Source organism: Haemaphysalis longicornis, unplaced genomic scaffold (genome assembly GCF_048455015.1).
Source record: "Haemaphysalis longicornis isolate Haplotype H1 unplaced genomic scaffold, Haemaphysalis longicornis Haplotype H1 scaffold_8, whole genome shotgun sequence".
NCBI classification, from domain to species: domain Eukaryota; kingdom Metazoa; phylum Arthropoda; class Arachnida; order Ixodida; family Ixodidae; genus Haemaphysalis; species Haemaphysalis longicornis.
The window spans coordinates 168,474,334-168,496,451 of NW_027526445.1; the positions used below are offsets into that span (position 1 = coordinate 168,474,334).

At 47.8% G+C, this 22,118-nt stretch overlaps 1 long non-coding RNA gene across 2 annotated transcripts; it reads left to right on the forward strand.

Moving 5' to 3' along the window:
* Nucleotides 1-12,347: 12,347 nt before the first annotated feature.
* Nucleotides 12,348-16,594, forward strand: LOC144148893 (uncharacterized). 2 transcript variants are annotated; one of them, XR_013318095.1, is made up of 5 exons: nucleotides 12,348-12,461; nucleotides 13,696-13,837; nucleotides 14,026-14,185; nucleotides 14,273-14,395; nucleotides 14,883-16,594. It is a non-coding gene; the product is annotated as an uncharacterized LOC144148893 (long non-coding RNA). The 2 variants fall into 2 exon arrangements; XR_013318094.1 differs by lacking the exon at nucleotides 12,348-12,461 and having other exon boundaries at nucleotides 12,485-13,837.
* The last annotated feature ends 5,524 nt before the right edge of the window (nucleotides 16,595-22,118 follow it).

Here is a 22,118-nt window from a genome sequence, read left to right on the forward strand (position 1 = left end):
CACGCAACCAACGACATCGCATCCGGATTGGTAGATATGGCCACGACAAGCGAGCAAGACGCACGGCGCCCGAAATGCACCATACGTGGCGAACGACCGCACCCCAATTATAGGGAAGTTTCCTAGATAAAACGAGACGCACAGCGCACGAAACGCACCAGAAGTGACGAACGACATCCAACTTGAACCAGTGGAGCTGACCACGGAGAACGAAATGCACAACGCACGGAACGCCACCAAGCCGCAACACACACGGAGGAAACTGCTGTTCGCGACATCCTCCGCTCCCACTGCAGGTGCTATCCGGACTTGGCCAGCGAATGTTACAACCGCAGAAATCACCTGGCCACAAGCAACAAAAGACCCAGCGCACGCGGTTCAACCCTACCGGAAAGTACGAGCTCTCCGACACCCGCGGCTCCCGCCCGAGTCCAGCGGACGAACGACATGACACTCGTGCAAGTAGGTCCGTCAACGAGCAACGACACGGCCACCGCATGCGGCATGTCCGAGCCAGAATTAACAAGATCACCGGCACCCGCGCTCCGATCGAGACTCACACGACAAACACCATTTCGTACAAGAGGACGCAACCGCGAGCAAGCGGACTCGCGATAAACGGATCCTGCTTGTATGGGAGACATAGCGATTATAGCATTCTCGAAACAACGGGCAAAAGACGAGGTCTTGAGCGACGACACGGACACGGTAAGAACGGCAACGAATGAACCTGATCCAGACGAAGCATCGAATGCACTGACGATGAAGCCACGCTTGCGACGCCGAGGAATGTGGGACCGAACGGACGGCACGAACTACGCCCGCTTCCCCACCACAACGGTTTCACTTCCGAAACAACCACGGCGACTACGAGCACGGAGCCGCAACGACTTTGACCGATCAGCCATGTCACCCTACGAAAACGCCCCGCTACCGCACACTAAACGAAAAGCCAAACGGCTCCCGCACCATACGCAACGCACGCGTCAATTCAAGCAACGTCCTCAACGCGCCGAACTATGCCATCCCTACACAGCGCAGCTCGCCACCGGACAAAACGCCCCCACATGCATCAAGCACGCGACGAGCTACACGAACACAATTGCCGACGGAAGCGGCGCAATCAACGCAACGCCGTAAACACTGTCAAGTTCAGGTCTGACGAAGTGAATCCCACGGCACACACACAATGAAAATCAAGTAGATTTGAAATTCACCGAAACTCAACGAGACGAACACCCTCTTAACGAAGTTTCTAGTATCTGGAACAACAAAAAACAAACGCCAGCATCCAGCATCTACGCCAGCATCTACGAACGGCATCTACGAACGCCAGCATCTACGAACGGACGTCAATCTACGCGAACGCTTCATCGTGCCTGGGGGCAGGCGCATTTCGGATTCAGAGCAGGATTAGAATACGTATCAGCGCGCCCGGAAACAAAAACGGACGACAAAAGCTGCCACCCGAAGACACACAGAAAAACGCAGTTTACGGCTTAGGCCGCACCGACAAGCCCCGAGCTCCCCTGAGCCCGACCCGGCCTGAGAACAAGACGAGACGCCAGGCGCAACGCGAGTGCTTACGTCCCGTTTCGCTTTCTCACATGTGCAGTGTACTTGCCTTCGCACAGTAAGTCGCCCAACGACAGTGCACCATGTCAGACGTTTCCTTCCTCTGTCCTGATTTATATGTAACCTGTGTTTTTCTAATCAATTAAACAATTTATTTTTTCTACTTACTTTCATTCGAGCTACGACCTAGCTAACAGTGCAGATAAGTTGATTATTCGTGACTAATACAAATTGAGTACTCATGAGTACTGATTGAGTACTCATGAGTGCAGAATGAGAGTACTCATGAGTGCAAAATGAGTAGTACTCGTGAGTGCAGAATGAGTAGTACTCGCGAGTGCAGAATGAGTATTACTCACGAGTAGTACTCATGAGTAGTAGTACTCATTGAGTACTCATGAGTACAGAGTGAGTACTCATGAGTACAGATTCAGTACTCGTGAGTACAGACTCAGTACGAATACTCGTGAGGACAAATGAGTTTGAGTACAAGTGAGTATACTCATGAGTACAGATTAAGTACTCATGAGTACAGAGTGAGTACTCATGAGTACAGATTCAGTACTCATGAGTACAGATTGAGTACGAATACTCGTGAGGACAAATGAGTTTGAGTACAAGTGAGTACGATTACAAATGAGTATTTGATGAGTGAGTACGAGTGATTTTGTGACCAGACGAACTTTTTGAGTCTGAGTTTGATTGAGTACAGCGTAAATAAAAAAAAGTGTGATTGAGTTTGAGTGAGTTCTTTCTGTTTTGCCGACCTATGGTGGCGAGGAGGAGGGGAGAGGAGGAGCAGCGCACACGGCTGTTGGGGAGAGGAGAAAGTGACGTTATCGCAGCTGGCGTGGAAAGGGGGAGAGGAGGAGCAGCCCACACAGGTGGTGTGGAGAGCATCAGGGGAGAGAGTGGCGTTATCCAACACCGACTAGTCGGTGTTGCGTTATCGCAGTCGGCGTGGAGAGGAGGAGAGGTGCGGATGGACGCCGGAAGAACAACGGACTTACCTCCGAGCAAGAGATGCTTTGCATCTAAAAAAAAAACGCCGAACATGCCGGGATTCGAAACCGTGACTTTGAAAGAGCAAGCGCGAGGCGTTAGTCCACTGCGGCACGGAGCAACGGCGGACGCGCGGAAATGACCTGTACACTGTACTTCATAGCTGACCGCTAGAAACGGCAGTTTTGGCTGCAACTGCGATTTCGCCTGGCGGGAATAGAGCTCCCCGCACTTTTGTTTTACGCTTTCCGCTAAAAACGCCGGTCGCTATTGATTCCTTATTACCTAATAGAAACCTTCCGTTACTCCTCTTCTGCTCTAACTAAGCTTATATTTTCTACAAGCTTTGCTTGTCGCACACGAATATGCAGTTTGCAACTAGAGGAAACGAATTGTTCAAAGCGAACGGCCGAAGCGTCGTAAGTCGAAATACGGATTACATTAGCGCTAGAGTGAGTTATATGAACTTCGTGAATCTTACTATGTCTATCAGTATTTATTTCAACCTAGGAACTAAGAGAACAGAGCCGCATTCATTACAGCACGAATGTTGTCGGAACGCATGCAGAGCGGTCGTCGGGAAGCATGCTCGATCGCTTCCAGACGACCGCTCGGCCGATCGGTACTGTCGGCGTCTTCGGTCAGCGAGCCAGTCACACCACGCGGGGTTGCGATGGGCCGACGTGTGCGTGTCACCGTCGGCGTCATATGACAATTGGCTTCCTGCGAACTTGGAAGTCGTGTCATCCCCGTGTCGGCCTAGCGACCGCGTCTTAACGAGATGCGTGGGGATAGAGCAAAAAATTAGCGGTGGCTTAGCTAGGCTATGCCAGGATATACGTAGCGTGAGCTAAGGTTCAGCTGGATATTCTTGCGTTTCCTGGTTGTCTAGGATTGGCTGATTATCATGCTTACTGCTCCTGAACTATTTCCAATCCAATCCAGTCCAATACAATCCAATCCTGTCCAGCCGAGTCACTGCTCCTCGCGCATGCGCAGCACGGCTCTCCAGGAGCCACGCGAAACGGCTATCAAGTGGCTCCAGCGCAGCGTCAGACTTTGCTATTGCAGGAGGCGCACAGCTGGGCACGCGCCAGCGCCAGTGGGTCTGCCACGGCTATGACGTCACTGCTCTGGAATGCACAGACCGGCAGACTCATCTCACAGAAAGCAGACCCAATTCTCTACACACCCGTACTCCAAATGGATTATCCAATCCAATACGATTCAATTTAACCCGATCCAAATCCAACCCAATCCAATCCAATCCAAGCCAATGCTCCACGCGCTTGCGCAGCATGGCCCTTTGACGTCCACGCGAAACTGCTAACCTCGGCCAGTGTAGCTTACGCTACAAAAAGATAAATATTTGCGCACACGATAGCGTTGAGCGTGCCGCAAGAAGCTCTGATTAACCAAAGGCGCCGCCGCAACCCGTCGACGCTGAGCAGGCGGCGCTTCTCTTAGCCGGAAGTGAGAGAAAAAGCCGCCCAATTGCATGATTTCTGCTGCGTGACGCGCATGTGGGAATCGATGACGTACACGCGGGAAGATGGCGGAGCCCAAAAAACACGCAGGAAAGGATGGGAACGTGGCAACAAACTTTGCAACGAAATTGTGAGCTTTCCGCTGCACGTAAAAAAGTTATACTTCGCACAGATGACGTTGACCACCCAACCTAACGATTGCGCTAGTTCATTTAGAGGGCTCAAAAGGCCTTTCAATGAATCAATCAATCAATCAATCAATCAATCAATCAATCAATCAATCAATCAATCAATGAACCGATCAATCAATCAATCAATCAGGGCCCCTGTCAGGGCCCCTTTAAAAATATTTTGTGTTCTATGTCGTTGGGCTGGGTTAAGTTAAGTTTGTTGCAGTTGGGCTGGATTTGGGAAGGGGAAGTTACGTTGAGTTAGGTTCGGTGAGGTTAGGTTATGTAAGGTTACCTTGCGAGGTAAGATTATCCAGCGAAGTTTGAACAAGCCAGCTTTTATGGAAGCTGCCGTCAGATTAGACGCAGCCTTTTCTTTAAATTGCTTTATTTTCAGTTGCCCAATCATCATGCAGTAATTGTGCAACCATATAACCTCAACGACAACGGTCTAATTAGTGTCGCACCATGGCGGCGATGGGAGTAGTCCCAGTTGATTTTAACCAACCGGCCGAGCCGCTTCCGCTCACTGACTAGCCAGAGTCACTTCTAAATATTAATAATGACTCTGGCTAGTCAGTGAGCGGCAGTGGTTTGTCCGGTTGGTGAAACCAAGACAGATTGATCAGTTTGCAGTTGCGAAACGACACCAGCGAGGATTGCTGTAATGGATGCTGTACCGGCCGGTTGGGTTAAATCAACCATAACTACTCCCATCGCCTCCATGATGCGACACTAATTAGACCGTTACCAGCTCGACGCCCTCACAAAAAAAAAAACATCTAGCTTGCAAGGCTCCTGAGAATAAGCGGCCGTCAGGAACTCCGCTTGGAGAAACTTTATTTCACAGGAGCATGTCGACGTCCCGTCACGTTAACATCCTTTAGGAGATATAAAAACCACCGGCTTCGTATACTAGGCGTTAGCGATTGGCGAATTAGTCTGTTATCAAAATGATCCTCACCTAAAACGATAGTTATGGAGAACAAAAGTAGACCAAGCGCTTAATAAAAAGCTACGTGGTAATGAAATAAGGGAAGGCAGCATACTGGGTGGCCAATAAGGCGAGGTGCACATTTTTAAGTGGTTCATGGACCAGAAACATTTCTATCCAACTCTAAGGCACCAATAACGCTGCATATACGCTGAACTAGTGTCACTAGATAAGATACAGAGTACTGTCAGTGCGGCGCGCATGTGAGCAATGGGGCCATTTTGGTGTTTATCAGTGGTGCCAGGTAGCCGCTTCTGCGACCTCACTGCCAACTTTGACGAGGTCATTTGTAAGCAACTCTGCCGGAGAAGCAGCAATCCGGCACCTTCGGACACACTTCTGCCGCTGCCTTGCTGCGAGGCGCGTTATCTTTGATTCGCGTTCGGGACGACGGCGGTCGCGCGCAGGCGCAGAGCAGGGAGGAGAAGCTGAGACTACCACAGTTGACCGACAGAAAACGCAGAAACAACAAAATGGCGGTGGCCTAGAACCGTCGCAATTTAAACAAATGTCGCGTGATGCGAACTGACCAATGATCACGGCGGCGGCATGGAACAAAAGGAGAAAAGAGTGCCGATACTCTGTGACCAAGTGACACTACGGTGATCCAAGGGCAAATGCAATTGATTTGATTGATTGTAGGGTTTAACGCTCCGACGCAACGCAGGCGATGAGGCGCGCCGTAATGGAGGGCTCCGGATTAATTTCGACCACCTGGGGATCTTTAACGTGCCCCGAAATCTCGAACACACGGGCGTTTTTGCTTTTCGCCTCCATCAAAAAAGCGGCCGCCGCGGCCGGGAACCACACCCGCGACCTCGTGTTCAGTAGCGCAGCGCCTTAGCCACTGAGCCACCGCGGCAGGAGCGAAGGCAATCCGATCGCCGCGTTACGAATCAAGGTAACACGAAAGCGTTGGGACAGTCACGGTCACAGAAAATCTTCAAATGAACCTGCTCCCACATGGGAAGACTGATTATTGGTTCCGCCGCATCTGAATGTACGTATGTGCGGCACTGGGACATCAAAACACTCGTATTTTACCCCCGTAATACCGATACAAATGTTGAATGGAGTCAAAGAAAAAGTGGGAAACGTACATCTTCGTTGGGAAGTACACAGCTCTTCAGGAACAGGACCACGAGGCCGCTTTACAAGCGAGGCTGTACTAGGCGCTGCTTCCAAACACTCTTCTTTCTCGGCCGTGCTGTTATTGTTGTTGTTCCACGTCTTACGGCGCTACCCACGCGGGGAATTGGCCAGGAATCGAGCGACTATAGGGGCTTATTCGCGCGCTCACAACTTAAAAGTAGATACCTATCCGTTGACATCCAGTAACAGCGCGAGCGATAGGAAACACGCAGCATGATGGTGATGTCGAAAATGCCGTGGCGCCAGTGTTACCGACTGAGATGGCGAATTTTCCCGGGAGTGAGATTGGCCAGAAATTGGGCTACTTTTGTTTCCTTCAAGGAACTATGAAGAAAGCGTGCAACATTGTTTTATTCTGAAGATATTTTTTTAACACAACCTAAGCGCTTGTTTGGCCACAATGCATGCTTTATCCATGCAGAAATTGGAGGATAAGAACAAATGCTGCTGCTTAGCTTGGCTAAGCCTGGATGTGCAAAAAGAAAGCTTTCGTTAGCCGTGCAACTAAGCCCGCTTCCGGCCTTCGGCTCGATTTTCTCCAGTCTCCGTTGGCATTCCGGACCCTCTTCAGTGACGCAGCTTGTCGGGCGATATCTGCGGTGTTGTCAGACGCCGCAGAGTTTCTTACAATATACACTACAGAGGAATCCGGTGCTAGCGTCTATGCGGCTCACACCAAGGCCGTCTGTGTCGTCATAGAGCTTCATACTAATATATACTAGAGGGAAATTTGTCGCTGCAGTCGCGGGCCGTTGTGGGCGGCGCCATTGCCGCTATCGGCGTTACTCGCCTACTTGGCTCGGTAGCCACAAGGCTTCTTTTTTGTCTTGATGCCAAAATCAACAAGAAAGGGTAACATTTTTTTTCTTGTTGATCGTGCATGAAGCTTCTACATAATCGCTGACAAATTAATCTTTTTGGAGGTTTAATTTTATACTAACAGAACAAATGTGATGCACCTTCTAGAGTAATATTGTTGCTGTTTTGAAGCCACAGCCAACATTTCAGCCTGTTCATGAGCCATGCCAAGGACAAGTGGAACATGCCTGCCCGGTACATGACGGAACGATCGCCTATGCGCAGCTCCCCTAGAGAGTGGCGCCAGATTTCCCTCTAGTATATATTAGTATGAAACTCTATGGGTGTCGTCATGGACCGCCATTACATCATGCGCTCGGCTTAGTTTCAACACATGGCTTGGATTAAAATGTTTTAGTGACCGCAAATTTAAAAAAAGTGCCACAAAAACGCGAAGAATAGAGTGCAATTATGTAAGTGGAAGGTAAAACAGGCTGTTTTAAAACTAAGGAAAAAGGAAGTAGAGCGTACTTTTGCCGGAACGGTTGTGCCTGCAATCCTGCAGGTCAAGGAGGTAGTTACAGACATTGTCAATATTGGTTGGGAGGGGGGGGGGGGGGGCTAGAAACGAATCAGAGATTCTGATTTTATTATTTTACAGTTATTTATTTTTATAAGTTATTTGAAGACTTTGAAAAGGTATTTGAGCGTGCCTATGAAAATGTCGCCTTCATGGTAAACCGATGCACCGATCATCAGATACAGTTTAACGAAACTTGCTGCTGATTGAGTTGGTTTATACTTGAAGAAAAAAGAAACCATGGCGTTAAACAGTCGTGGACGATGAAAAGATAGGACGGATACAGGCCCCCGTATCTCTCGTACCTTGTATTCGTCAAGGTACGTTTTATTTCTTTTTTTTCGTCAGCTACGAATTTCGCGGCGGCATATTACCCGCTCAGTCATACGTCCTTCGACTGCAGCATGACCAACGTCAGGTACGATCACGCAGTGGCTGCTGTTTCACCGAACACGGCTACCACAGAACAGGGAGGATCTTGGTTTCCTCCTAGCTCGTAGACGTGTTAATGCATAGTGAAGAAAGCAAACCCCCCAAATCGCTAAAGAACCCCATTGCATCCTCACCCTGCATCCTCACCCTGGATATCAAGGGGGCTTTCGACAACGTTTCCCACAGCGCCATCCTTCAGGGACTAACTTCGATTGATTGTGGACAGCGAATCTACGACTATGTCGCGGCTTTCCTCTCCGGTCGTACTGCAACCATCGGCGTAGGATATCTCCGCTCCACAGTGCTGCCACTCCCAGGCAGCTTGCCGTAATTACCTACGGGGACGCATTTCCAACACTGCGCTTAACATTCTCAAGAGCATCCCCCGACTCCCCGAGGTACACCTCGTCTGGGTACCTGGACATGAATTCCTCCAAGGTAATGAGGCGGCACATGCCGCTGCCCGCGCGCATATACACCGGGCCATTACCGAAGAGGGAACAACTTCGCTTTTTGCCCCCAAAATGGACCCGCTCACGAATTACGCCGAAATTTTAGCCCACTACCGTCTCGACCGAAGAAAATACCCGGACCCGCACCCAAGACTATCCAGAGATGAAGCCACCACCCTGAGAAGACTTCATACAAATACATATCCCCACAGCACCCTTCTTCACCCCATTTACCCTACTCAATACCCCGCCACCTGTAATTTCTGTCCTTCTCCTGGCACCCTATATCATCAGGTATGGGAGTGTCAAAGAACCCCGCACCTCCCTCCCAACCCCACCCCATCCTATGAGCAGTGGATGGCTTGCCTGACTAGCCCGGACCTCAGGATCCAGCAAGACCTGGTGACCAGGGCCCGGACAGCCAGCCGCAGCCAGGGTATCCTGGACTAAGGATGCCCTCCACCAGGCGGGCGCCCTAACATCTGCGCCTCTCAGGCTCGCAAATAAAGATTTATCAATCAATCAAATCTACGTCAGACGCCGCCTGCCGACGATGGCTAAAAGCAAGCCGCTCCCGAGCAAAGCTCGGAGAGAGAGAGAGAGAGAGAAAACAGTTTATTTCAGCACTAGTTGCTAACGACGAGTGCTGACCAGCGCTTGGAGGGTGCCGGTGACCTGAGCTGCTCGTTCAGCAAGTCCTTGATGGACTTGAGGGTCCGAGCCGCGTAACGCCGCCTCTCAGTGTTCATCAGAAGAGATGAGAGGGAATGAGTTGTGGGGCAATCGACAAATGATATGAGAGACTGTTTCAGTGGCTTCGCAGTCGGGGCATTGGGGAGAAGGAAATATTGAGGGATAAATTGCATGTAGTCTGGCGCGACCACACTCTTAATCTGGTTCCATGTAAGTTCCAGTTAAACGGGGCGATCCACATATTTTTATCTGGATCCAAACGAAGAATAACTGGAACGAGAGATATAAGTGGATCTTATCTGGAACTGTCCATTTGTTTTCTTTAGGTTTGTGTTTATTATGTGGAACCGAATAAATGAGGGGATGCGCTGTCGGCCGTTCCAGTTACTGTTCCACTTATGTCCCAGTAAAAATTTTGGACAGTGCTTTTGTATATTTTTTGCTCGTGTCTTGTTCCACATAACTTGTGCGCTGCAGTGAAGTATGCACTGAATCGTGCATTAACTGGAACAATGAACCACATATATATTTGACGCGCTTTGGCGCACAAGCGCACGCACAAGCACTTGCACGCACACGCCCACAGACATAGATACAGACACGAACGCACACCCGCGCACCCACACATACACACACACATGCATGCAGTCACACACGCACACACGCACGCACCACATAAAATTTAATAAACTTCGTCGATATCTATGGAACTGTCTTAGAGCAGTTTACTTATATAAGACGGCTAAGACGTATTTTTAGTGACGCTATTTGACAGAAAACAATATGTCCACTGCTATAACAACACAGTAAAAAGCATGAGAGGTGCGAGAAAAGGGTATCTTAGCGAAAATAGAAATTTCACGAACCCCTTTCAGGTTGTCTGCGGCGCTCAGACCGCTTTAGTGAATATCGTCTTTTGCTAAGTGCAGACGCGCAGTACGTCTGAAATCACCAATGACTTGAATTTCAGAAGGACCAGATGTCCCCAGGTTCTCCTTCTGCGTTTGGGATAGAGCCATGGTAGTGCTGAAGAATTCATTGGGCTTTTGTGGATACCTCATAAAGAAATATATATAGTTGTTGAGACTATTGCAAGTTCTGCATTTGGTTCACAAAGCGTCGCAGAAACATTGTTTTTTGCTCAATGCTCAGCCATCAGCTCGCTGTGTTGTAGTACGTGCACAATTTTAAGTGCTTTACAGGAACGTATGAATGGCTACAATCTGCTGTAAAATAGGTACTTAGTCCACTTTATTTATGCCCTGATGCGGTATATACATAGTGTTAACCGACTGTGCCGCATTTTACACTGCACGCAGCATGTCACGAATGCAGTTATATATGCTTGGATGTTCGTTAGCATTTTTCGTCTCGTGCATGCTATTAAGGGTGACTCACCTGATCCAATTCATATGGGACTCACTAATTCATGACGCAAATTCATGAGACTTACTAATTCAAAAGCACCATGTACCGATACAAGAAGTTTTACAAATTCACAGAAATGACACTAACGACCTGGTTTGCTTCTTCTAGAAATACAGTAGACCCTCGTTAAGACGAACTTGGTTAAAACGAACACTGATTAAGAACCACAACATTTTTCTCTTGTAACGTCCACAATGCAATACACCTCCGCTTAAGACGAATTTCGGATAATACGCATACATTTTTACGGTCCCTTCGGGTTCGTCTTAACGGGAGTCTGCTGTATATCATTTCTTTGCAGAGATAAAAAAAAAACAAGAAACGCATTTTGGTTTATCCAGTCTTCACTGGAAGGTGCTAGCGGTCTCACCATGCGAGAGTTTTATTTCTTTGTTTCAGTAGAGAAGCGACATAGATCTAAAATAAGCAAACTAGGCCGTTGTGAATATCGGTATGTATTTGTAAAACTATTCGTATTGGTGCACGATGGTTTTTAAGTCCGTTGGTCATGGCGTAGTAAGTCCGATAGGAATGCTATCATGTGAGTCCCTTTTAATTTCCACAAGCAAAAACAAGAGCCTCTTTGCAAAGAGCGGTTGACTGGGTGAACGGAACTAAACCTAGATATACCACGTGATACCTGCATTATTTTGTATGTATTAATGCTGAAATGACATTGTAATTCCTAATTATGCTGTGCAGTAACGGCAAAAATACGCAGAGTTAACTTGCTGTTGTTGTGTCTTGTCATAGTAATGGAAGTTCATTGAATGACCCGCCTTCTCCAGCTGCTTCCCCAGTTGCTGTTTTCCTGTAGTATTGGTGTTCAGGAGAGAAAAGGGCTGGGAAACGGGCCGATGTATTATTACTTACTAATTAGCTGTAAGTAGCTTTATATAACGTGGGTATCTAAGCGCGCCGCAGTATATTTTATTGACTACGGAAAGGCTTGTTGCCAAGAAAAGCAGTAAATGAAGCCACGCCCTTTTGCATTCATTGTAAACAGTAACGGAGAAATTGTCATCCAAAGTTAAGCTCGGATATCGCACGCACTCACGGCCCTCCGCGAGAAACAACTTTAGCCAGTACTAACGCGCTAACGCGGCTATTATCTGAGCTTTGTTTCGGCCTCAACGGGCGTAAACGTCCGCTTAGAGGCATACGCCCGTTTTCCGAATCCAACAAAAGCCATCACGTGTGCCGAATTTGTATGAGTTCTTATGCGGGCGCATCGCCAAAGCCTCCGCGAGAACGAAAGTACGCCGAAGCCATGAGGAAAAGACCGCCACTCCAGTAGCGCATTCAATGCGCATGCGTCAGCAGCAGCACGGCAGGGCTGTTTTTGCGTTGATTCATGGTACAGTGGGGCTGCAACGGGTACGATGACGACGGATGAAAATCGGGACTGCGTCAACACTTTAAACGACAGCAGCGCTCCCATCTTCCAGGATTCACTCCGCTAATTTTACGGTCTTCCGCATGCAGCGCCACCAGTGGCACTCCCAAGCGGGTTTCTCAATTGCTCGCGCGATGCGCCTGATATTTACTAAAGAAATTCTCGGTCACGCTGGCGAGAACCGTTAGCGCCGTTAGCAGTTTAAATTGGGTTGATTGCGGCGTGCAACTGCGAATTTTTTCATATCCCTGGGCTGTATTTCTGCTCGACGATGTGGAGTTTTGCCAGGAGGCGCAAAAAAGGTCAGTGCTGCTTATTTATGTGCTGGTAACGGTTGTTGTTCAGTGACATCCTTGTTAACTGCGTCCGATAAACATACCGCGTCTATGCCCGTTGTTCGTGTGTCGTTCATGCTTGTGGTCGCGGCGTGTAACATTTTGTGTTGGAGAAACGTTTGCAGCCGTAATTTACCAAAACTCCCGTGTTCGTGGGTCAGAGTCGGCTGGACATTTCTGACTGCGTACGTCAGAAGTTCCTGGTTTGCGCGTTTCATGAGTGGATGTTCCCTTACTGTGTGGCTTTGCTTAGTTGTATATTGACAGTAGCTGTGTATGTCTGCGGTAGCGAATCTTCTCGGGTTAGTCGCTCGCGATAATCGCGCGTGCACACGTGTACAACTTCCAAGCAAGTTTGTCGGAGCGTCCGTCCTTAGATTTATTGGTATTTTTAAAACTTGCGTGGTAATTGCGGCGTTGTGTCTGATGAGTAGAATGCCATTTACTGTGCTTACCAGACCGGGAGTCTTCGACCTTGCCCTTTGCGCGCAAGGTAGACGCTATTTCGAGTTGTGTTGATGTGCTTTCAAGGCGTCAGCTTACGTTTATCTGTGCAGTGTGTTATGCAGTTCCATGTTTCTTCCAATTCCTTTGACCAATTGAGATGATCTATTTTACATTGCCTGAAGTGTAGAGAAATGGAAGGGACAGTGGTTGTCTTAGCAGTACCGCAGTAACAAACATTTCTTTTTTAGAGGGGAAGAAATATGTGGAAACACGCAGCGGGTATATAGAAAGTGTGCTGCCGTTTCTATGCTGTTAATGTCAGTGGTAACTTGAGACTTCAGGATAATTATCCAATATCCATAATTAGTGGTTGCTACTTCACGAACCGCGTTAGAAATAAGCCACTCTTGCATTTTTATGCCGTCAATGTCGGTGGCAACCCGAGAGTCGAAATAATTTCCGACAACGCTCCGGTGATAAGTTCTTGCATCACTATGTGCACCCAACATTACCCCATTTCTGTGCTTCCTTGAACTTAGAAAATATACTGCGAAAGCAGATTGCTACATTCTGTATTCGATCTGTGTAACCTGTCCAGATGCAGACTATGGCTGACTGTGGAGAAATTTGTCTCTACACTGGTAGTTTGCGACAATTGTTTTCCTTTGTCTAAAGAACAGAAATTAAAACGAATTATTTCCATTCCTTACATATACCTGTGAAATCATGGCTGTGGCATTCACTGTGGCTGAAGACATCTTCGGCACGCCGAGGCGTCGTCGTGACAAGTGTGACAGATTGTGAATGCATTGTGGAAGTCATAAAGCCACGAAAGAGTGCCTCTTGAGTGTTGCGTATTATACAGACGTTCACCACTCCGCATGGAGCAATGACAGGTGAGCCTAAAAATGTTCAAATATTTTTATATTTAAAATTGTTTCGCCTGAAAACGTTACCAGGGCTCGTGATGCAAAATAAATTTTAGCACAACTAATCAGGCCTTGTACGAGATCTTGTAGTACTCCCTTCTTAGAGGGAAGCGTAAATTTATGCTTCGATATTTTTATACTGTTTTTATTTCTAGGAAATAGGGCGGACCGGGACTTAAAACAATGGAACAAGGAATGCATACTGCCATTTTCCTGGTTCTTGAAGGCGTGTGTTCACCGTTCTTGAAGTCGTGTGTTCACAAAAAGGAAACACGTGAAAGCCGTTGTACGGGATGAAATCATTGCATTCTACAAGTAAGTACGCACTCCCAGTTCTGGAACTTTGATGGTCCCTTTTTAGGTAGTTGCATTATACGTAATGGCTTCGGAACACCATTTCAGTGACAACTTGACCTGTAGGTGAAAACGACAGTAAGAGCTTTTGGGAACACGTTGGCAAAACTTTCCTGGAAAATCACTCCGAGGAGGCCCTGCCAGGAACGCCTGCATCTTAATTTTAGTTGGGTAAGTTGGCATTTTATTTTTGTGGGACTCAATTTATGGCAGTGTTTATTGAAGCTGGCATTTTATTTTTGCGGGACTGAATTTGTGGTAGTTTTCTTTGTAGCAAAATCTTACTGTTAAGAATAAATCGTGAACTCCAAATTGGGAAATACCTTCACATTCAGCCTGTTTCGGATGCTGCAACATGTGGACAAAAAGACTATCATTTTGCATTCAAGTTTTGCAAACATTTTGCTTTCACCTTGAGAGTTGCTGCTGTGATAATACGGCGCCACGGCCACGCCCAATGCGGTTGCTTTCCAAAATTAGAGAACTGCCATTGACAGTCTGTGCTAATATTTTTTGTGCATTGTTACAGCATTCCCAGAAAAGAAACCAAGAAATCGCTGATATTTCAATCAATTACTGTGCTATAAAAGGGGTATCCTAAGCAACTCACTCATTTAAAGCCATCGTCTAACAAAATTTTCTTGTTCCTTCCTTAAAGGTACATGACGTGGTCCAGTTATTCTCGACGTCCAGTTATTTTGAGAGAAGAGAATGGCAGCGTAAATATTGTCTGCAAGAAACACGTCATGGATTTTCCGCCTGCATTGTCGCATCAAGATGTGGTCATCCTCCTCGCCGTATATTTCATCTTATTCTCCTGAAACTTATGCGACTTTGGAGAGTTCTTGGGACTTTTGCAGAGAGTTCTTGGCCATTTAACAGTGGCCTGGTGTCATTTAAGTTTAGAGCTCTGTTGAAAGACTTGATGTGGTCACTCTACTTGGGGTTTTAAATTATTGTTAGACGTTTAAGCCTATTCGGAAAGATATGTCGTGGTTCAAATGATTGGTAGATGCAAGCGGCATGTCAACTGCAAAAGTGAAGTCGTGCTTTCCTTTGCAATTTTTCATTATTGGCACAAAGCGCAGGCTGCCTTTGCCGCTGCTCTGTTACTCTGTTAATGTAGCTAATGGCACTGCACTGTAACGTTTTTATTATTCAAGTGCAGCTCGAAATTTTTTTCCATGGCAGTGCTGCTGTTGATGGATGCAAACGTGAGAGTAATTATTTACACAGACGGTTTGGGGTTTTATTAATCAATTTTTGTACTGTATCTTAGCTGACACCTAAGCCCTAGAAAGAATGCGAAATATACATATTTGGCTTGAAAAAGTTGTTTACTTTGGACAAAGTTGCATTTCTCGCTTGTTAGAGGCAGTGCTTTGGTCACAAGCATACTGTCGTCATGATAGTAGGGTTTGTATAGCACGCAACTGAATTTTACCTCAGATAAATGTTTCGGCTGGAAAAATGCTTCCAAGTTCGCTTGGTAAAATTGGTCACCTGTATGTTTCAACGCTACCTGGCTTGGTTATTTGGGATGTCTGAATTGTTCTTGAGGGAACTAATAACGTCTTTAGAGTTAGGCTGCTTGATAAATTTTAAAATGCGTAACATGCTCCTAGCTATCTGGTTTGTAAAATTTTGTAAGATTCACACTGGGTGCTATGAGCTTTTTTTGGATAAGTTATTTTAAATAGCTACAAATTGTCGGGGAAAGAACGCGGCTTCAGTGAAAGGCTTTTTCAGGGCGCGTATATAGTCGGTTTTGGCTACAGTTAGCTTGATATTACAGTTAGCTTGATATTGATATATGGTGTATGTTTTAGTTGTGCAATAGTGCCGGTAATTTTTTCTGTGCAAATGTTAAATTGTTAGTTGGCTCCGGTGTTCTTTTCCTACACTCTTGCAGGTCTTGTGATAATCCAACCGTGTATGGCTTGTATTTTTGGCTTTTCCCTACAATTTAACAGCAAACTGCATTTTTTGGAACCGGGATGCGTAAACATGGTATGGCAAGCGCTGTGGGTACTTCCGCATTTGCGGTACCTGATTTCATGTCATAAAACAGCATATTTTATGCTCACTGTTGTGTAATGCTTTTTGAGTTACTGCGAGGGTAGATGTACAAGTCTGTTTGTGACGCGGTTGCGCTTAAAGCCATCTTTATTACCCATGTGTTTTTAGCAAAAAAGAATGGTAAATATTAGCAAAAATAGGAAAATGCCACTTAGATCGTTTTGGCCACTTGATATCGTTTTGGTATTTGATCCTGTACGCTGGTCATTTTCTGCCCAAGTGGAAACAGATATGTCTCCGTATCTCAAATGTACGCAATAATACGAGCGAATAAAATTTCCTTAGTATTTTTAAAAGCATTGTATCAGTGCTAATAGTTGGTTTGGTGTGTATTTTAATGCGAGTCTTGTTTCTTTTACATGCAGCCAAAACCCAGAACAGGATTCGGCGGATGAAGCCAAAGTCTCTGTGTGCCGCTCCAGGTATCTCAGACCAACTTTTATATAGAACTGTGCTCCGATAGGCAATTGTTGGGAACTGTCAGGGACCACACTGCTGCGGCGGTTTCTGTTTTCCAATTGTTGGTATCACTGTGGGCCATATGTCAAGGCTGCGTTAGAATGGTGCTTGCGGTTTCCTTCTGATACCAATGCATCCGCCAGCCTGGCAAATGACCTCAGTTTATACCAACAGGAAAGCAGATATGTTGGAAAAGTGGAGTCCCATAGACAGCTTCTCAACGTCTATCGGAACACCGTTTTATATAAACAGCTGGTCTGAAGGTACCTGGAACGGTGCACCGGATAAATCCATAATCATTTTACGTGGATCAGTGTTCCAGTAACTTACACTACCAGTTTATTTGGAACAGTGATCCGTATATTTTTATTTGGAACGCCGATCCAGATAATATAGCTGCAAAAATATGTGGTGCACTGTTCCACTTACATTTTCAGGATATGTGGAACACGGTTCCAAATATATAACTGGAACTTTTTTGCAAAAAAGTTCCAGTTACTAAGTGGATCTTATGTGGATCCAGATTAAGAGTGCATCTAGCCTATTGGTTTGTATAAGGCGCCAGTATCGTGCCTCTGCGATAGAAAGCGACCAGTGGGGTGGAGGGTAGCGCCGGCGAGAGAGGCGGTAGTGGGAGGAAATTTCCTGGAAAGTTAACAGGCTGTCACGGGCTGATTGGGCTCCATGTGAAGGGCTGCGACTTGGCCCAGCTCGGACGGTTAGCTCTCGAGCTGCAAGGTTCGCCGCTTCATTACCTTTCAGCCCCGCATGGGCTGGAGTCCAAATCAGCTCCGCGTGTGAGGTGGGAGGATTTCGAAGAATTTTGATAGCCTGGGGGGAAATGTTACCCCGGGCAAAATTTCGAATGGCTGTTTTCGAATCCGAAATAACAATAGTTGGTGTAGGCCGTGAGTGAGCGCAAGTGCAATGGCCGCCTCTTCCGCAGTGGCAGGGGAGCGCGTTACGATAGTTAGTGATTGGTAAGGGGGTGCTTTAGGGTCGAACAGTGGGGTGACTGCATAAGCATTGTGGTGGCGACAACTAACGGCGTCCACATATGCAGTGGTCGGGCCCATGGGGTATTTACGGGCGAGCACGCATGCACGATGTTCCCGGCGTTTAACATTGTGCTCCGGGTGCATATTACGGGGAATTGGCCGAACGAATAGGAGATTGTGTTAATCGGGAGGAATGCGTACACTCTCGTCAGTATAGGTCGGTGCATGAAGCCCGAGCGAATCAAAGCTCGGAGAAGAAGGCCCGGACACGCTCTCATCCATGGCTGAGCTGCGAATCGAGCGAATGCGCCAAGCCGGTGGCGGCGGGGCCGGCTAGCGCACGCTGTGGCGGGGCCGTCTAACGCACGCGGCGGCGGCCAAACTCCTTGGCGCCGCGACTGACGTGAGGAGTTTGCCGAGGGGTGGTGCAGCTGCAATTAAATGAAAGTCAAATTACTGGCGATGGCGAAACTCGGCTCGACTAGGTTAGCAAAGCTTCGCTTTAAAACCAAAGCCCCTTTCTCAGAGAAAGATGGTCAAAACACAAAGCTTTCTCCAATGCAACCCGAGTGAAAGTGAGGGTAGCCCAGCATCCAAACTGCTTGGACTAGACCGAAATGGCGAAATCGGATAGACGCAGGCTTGATAACGTGGGCCTGATTCGATTTCGCCCAAACGAAGCGTTTTGTCATTGGGGTGCTTGATGCGGCCTAAGGAAACTCATCATTATCGTGTGCCCGCCTATTGTGTAAAGTTGGCTTCTCTGCAATGCGTTGCTTTGTACGGACGCCATGAACTAGGCGAAGAACGTTTTGCTTTAAAGGAGTACTCACACGAAATTTCAAAGCTGAGATAACTGCCTAAAATGCTTCCTTTTTATCAGGAGATATCTCCCAGCAAGTTTCAACAGCAACCGTTCGGCATAACATATTTTAAATCCATTTTAATCTTCGCCCGCACAAGAAAGGCCAGAGCGGGCCGTTATGACACCATCTGATACTAGCCCCAAACTGTCGAGTCGGGGCTCCCGTGGCGAAGCCGACGTGCTGACTGTGGTTGGCGCTCGCTGCTCCGGCGTGTTTGTACACGTCCTGGTTCTGGGACTGACGTCATGCTGCCCGGGCGCGTGGGTACGGTCAGAGTCCTTCAATGCTTCTCTGGTCATGAAACTCACGGCCAAGTTTCGTACGGGGACAAAGGCTACCGCGAGTGGCGCCACCGCAGATCGTAGGGCATCGGCGGCCGGCGCTGCCCTGTAGCCAGACCGGCAGGCAGGAACGCACTAGCAGCATGCCCGTTCGCCCAAAAGTTTTTTCGCCACTCACAAAATGATAAGCCCGTTTGAGCGGCCCACGACACGTAAAGCGAAAGCGCACTGCTGATAAGGTGGCGAGCATCTGTTTTATCTTACTCCGTGGTCCCTTCCCTGCCAAACGCGCTCTGACCATGTCCACGGCTGCCCTCCGATCAACACCAGCGCCGCGGCGCGGCAGCACACGAAGCTCTCCTATAGCGTGATGGGGAAGTTTCACGCATAGAGTTTCTTACAATATACACTAGAGAGGAATCTGGCGCTAGCGTCTATGCGGCTCACATCAAGGCCGTCTGTGTCGTCATGGGCGGCCATTACACATCGCGCTCGCCTTATTTTAATCATTGCCTTGGATTGAAACCTCCTTTTCGTGACCGCAAATTTAAACAAAGTGCCACAAAAACGCGAAGAATAGTGGTCAATTATGTAAGTGGAAAATAAAACCAGGCTGTTTTACAACTAAGGAAAAAGGAAGTAAAGCGTATTTTTGCCGGAACGGTTGTGCCTGATATTCCGTAGTCCAAGGTTGTAGTTACGAACAAGGTTAATATCTGGGGGGGGGAGGGGCAACTTATTAGAGATTGTGATTTTATTAATTTTACCATTATTGCAAATATGCAAATATTAAGTTGCTTGAAGAGTTTGGAAAGTTTTTTGGAGCGTGCCGATTAAAACGTTGCCTTCGTGGTGAACCGGAGCCCCGACCGCCAACAAGAAAAAAGAAAACGTGGTGTTTAAGAGTCGTGCACGATGACAGGATATGACGCATACAAGCGCCCGTATCTGTCGTATCCCTGCAGGGATACGACAGATACGGGCGTCATCGTCAAAGTACGTTTTGTTTCTTCTTTTCGTCGGCTGCAAATTTCGCGGCGGCATATTACCCACTCAGTCATGCGTCCTTCGATTGCGGCATCAGGTGCGATCCCGCACTTCCTGGGGTTTCACCGAACATGGCTACCACAGAACAGGGAGGAAATTGGCTTCCTTGTAGCTCATAAACGTGTTAATGCAACGCCGCCTGTATAAACAGTGCCTAACGCGTGAGCGAAAAATGGCCAAACAGCCACTCTCCTGTTGCTCTCTCCTACCCTTCCCCGCTCCGTAGCCTGCCAGCGTGCTTTCGTGTCCGCCAGCCAGCGCCGCTTCTCGGAAACTATGCAAAATAGTGGAAAGTTTTTTTAGCGTTCCCGAGGCGGCGCTCCTACGCCTTCTTGTTTTTCACCATGCCTGTCTGTCTTGGTCTGTCACTGATAAAACTTCCTTTGTCACGAAGCAAAATCCCTTGCGCTGCAGCAGGCTGATGCCGGCTTTGCGCGCTTATCTACTCGGATCACCGGCCCTGAAATTTTCTGAGTGGGGCATCCCACCTCTATCCCCTCCGCATTTAGGTATTGTTTTGACCCTGCTGTTCGCACTCCGCATCGGTACGCACTTCTAAAATTGAGGACTGTACTGTAGAAGCGCCCGGACAGCGTGGCGGGATCCCAGCTGCTTATCCTTTTGTTTCCTATAATTTTCTGAAGTTTACAAGCACGTGATATTATCGGAAAGTAATCGTAGAAGTGAGCGCCTGAACAAAAAACGCGCACGCAAGTTTTTCTTCTCTAAATACTCCAGAAAAAAATATCAGTAAAATAATGGCTGCTCCAGCAGAAAATATCGTTTTTCTGTGAGCTATATGTCTACCCGACAATCACTATGTTCTTACACTATTTCAGTTCGCCTCCGTCTTTATCTTTCGAAAAATGCAGCAAGTATGAAGCGAGCGACACGTTGAACGAGATCCCCAGTGCGCCACAGAACTAGCGCCCCGTCGCGGCTAAGATGTAAGCGAAACGGCCCTTGAAGCCCAACAGGCAAGCTGACAGACACACGTCGTAGAAGTGGGTGCAGCGTTCGCGACTCGCGAGCAGTGACGTAAGGCGAGATGTCCGCCGGAACGCGCCACATAGTGGATCAGTGCCTGAACTAAGCGTCCCTACCCTTCCCATTGAAAAGCGCGCGACGCGTCAGGCAATGTTAATAGGCGGCGTTGGTTAATGCATAGTGAAGAAAGCCAATCCCGAAAACCGCTTAAGAATCCAATTGTCAGGCCAAGCACAAGCCAAAAAAGGGTGTCTTCCCATGAACCCCCCCGACGACATGGCTTACGAGGCGCTGTTTCCTCTTTAGTATACTTAATAAGAAACTCTATGGTTTCATGACCAGAAAGGCACTGAGGGACTCTGGTACGGTGAAGACCTCGGCTAAGGTCCTTAAAATTACTAAGGTAGCACCAACTGCTCCCTCCTTCCCCGCTGCCCTCCTCTTTTTTCTTTCCCCTCACCCGCGGCGCCGCGGCGCCGCGGTGCCGCCATTTTTGTTGGCTGCTTCAGAGCAGACGCCCTCGAAACGCTTCGGGCCGCTCGCTGCAGTTTTTCGTGCAGTTTGCTCTTGTTTTCGCGCCGCAATCGCTCTTTGGTAGCATTTCTAGGATTTCTAGAGCCCCGTTTTACCACACGCACTGAGTGAGGGTGTTTTGTTTTATATTTTTGTCTACAAGGGGATATTTGCGGGGCGGATGCCGCTGGACCATACGCACAGCGCGGTTTTTGTTTACGTTTGCGGCATTCTGTGACAGCTGAGGATCGCTCGTGAATGTGAAAGGATCGAGCGTGGACATTTCAAACTGCTCTCTTGTGGTAGTTCCGTTCTTGCATTCGCGTGACTGTGGTCGTGCAATCATTGCACAGAGGTCTTGCGCACCGTTCGCGGCGCTTCATTCGCAAATGCCGTCGTTCGAGCGCTGCGCTGGCGTCCTTGCACTCGCCTTTCTTGCGATGGTTGTTAATCCTCAGCGGCGTGTGCTCTCTGTGCCCGCTTTTACTAACAACCTACATCTGCCTTAATTCCGCGCAGTTTAGAGTGCTTCGCCGTTTGTGTAGAAATGTTTCCTTCACCTTCATGTCGTTATAGGCTGCTGTGAATAGATTAAAAACGGGTCTAGGCCCACCCGTCACAAGTCCACTCGTCATAGGCCAACTCGTCACAGGTAAACTGGTCA